The sequence below is a fragment of the Lathyrus oleraceus genome, chromosome 5 (genome assembly GCF_024323335.1).
Source record: "Lathyrus oleraceus cultivar Zhongwan6 chromosome 5, CAAS_Psat_ZW6_1.0, whole genome shotgun sequence".
Lineage (NCBI taxonomy): Eukaryota > Viridiplantae > Streptophyta > Magnoliopsida > Fabales > Fabaceae > Lathyrus > Lathyrus oleraceus.
In genome coordinates, this window is record NC_066583.1 from 480,600,364 (window position 1) to 480,601,548 (window position 1,185).

The window sequence follows — 1,185 nt, forward strand, 5'->3', positions numbered from 1 at the left end:
ATAATCCTGATGGGTTTAGTGTGTGGTATGTTATATAATATACTTTCTCTCTTGATATAATTATATGATACTTTTGGTTTTTTTTCCCGATTTTATCTTATCTGTGATACCTATTGAATTTCACCCTCAATCATGTATTTGGTGTTGGTTTCTTGTTTACTGACTACCATTTTATTTGATATTTCAGAATATTGAAAGGTTTTAATTGTTGATTCTGGTCTGGGTATATAGTCAGCTTATGAAGTTTTAGTTCAAGTTTTGAAATATATAGAGCCATGAGTTTTGTTTTTCGAGGAGCAAGAGGTGATATAGAAAATGGGTTTCCAGGATTTATGCCTGCGAGGCGTGCATTGGTATGTACTGCCTGCATCAATTATTATTTGCATAAATGTGTTATTATATCTACAAAATTTGATGCTTTATTGTTTCTTTGATTTATGTTTAATGAATAAAGTGTTGTTTTGTACTGATTTCAATCTTTTCTTCAGCGTGTTCATGCAGCACGTCCTAGTAATTCCAACTCACTCACTTTTCTCGTAACAGGTATGTTTTCAAATTAAGTTTCTTTTATAATTTGTTGTGTAGATAATTTGCATTTTTATATTTTCTCCAATGTTCCATTCACAACTTAATCCGTATATATTTCAGTTCTCCTGTTATTCATGATACTGAACTCCCACCAGATGTCACCAAATTTTCTGGTAAGGTCTTATGTATCTAAACAAAGCATATAAATTTCATCTAAAAAAATATGAACTTGTTAATATCGTTTATGATTTATGAGGTTTTCTGTTTGTAGCTCTGGCTAGTGCTTGGTGTTTTTTTGATGGCTACAATGCTAAGGATGTATGCGACATGTCAACAACTTCAAGCCCAGGCCCAAGCTTCAAAAGTAAGTGATCAGTCCGATCAGTTGTTATATATTCCCTTAAATTATTGTATGCTTAAACTATTCAATGACTTTTTACCATTCGAAATTATTTAATTTAATGCATTGATATAGATTAATGTTACATATACTTTTAAATTATATGAAAATAAGATCCCATTTGAATATTTGATGCAACTAATGAAGACAATGGGAAGCTTCTACCTATAATTAACAGTTGGTAAAATAAAATGCATGATAATGCATTTTTATATGGGTTTATATTAATAGTGTAGGAATGCTAAAGTATTACAGAA

General features: G+C 30.3%; 1 long non-coding RNA gene across 1 annotated transcript; it reads left to right on the forward strand.

Annotated features, from left to right (window-relative positions):
• Positions 1 to 292: 292 nt before the first annotated feature.
• On the forward strand, positions 293 to 877 carry LOC127082798 (uncharacterized). The gene is made up of 4 exons (XR_007788217.1): positions 293 to 353; positions 489 to 543; positions 649 to 701; positions 800 to 877. It is a non-coding gene; the product is annotated as an uncharacterized LOC127082798 (long non-coding RNA).
• The last annotated feature ends 308 nt before the right edge of the window (positions 878 to 1,185 follow it).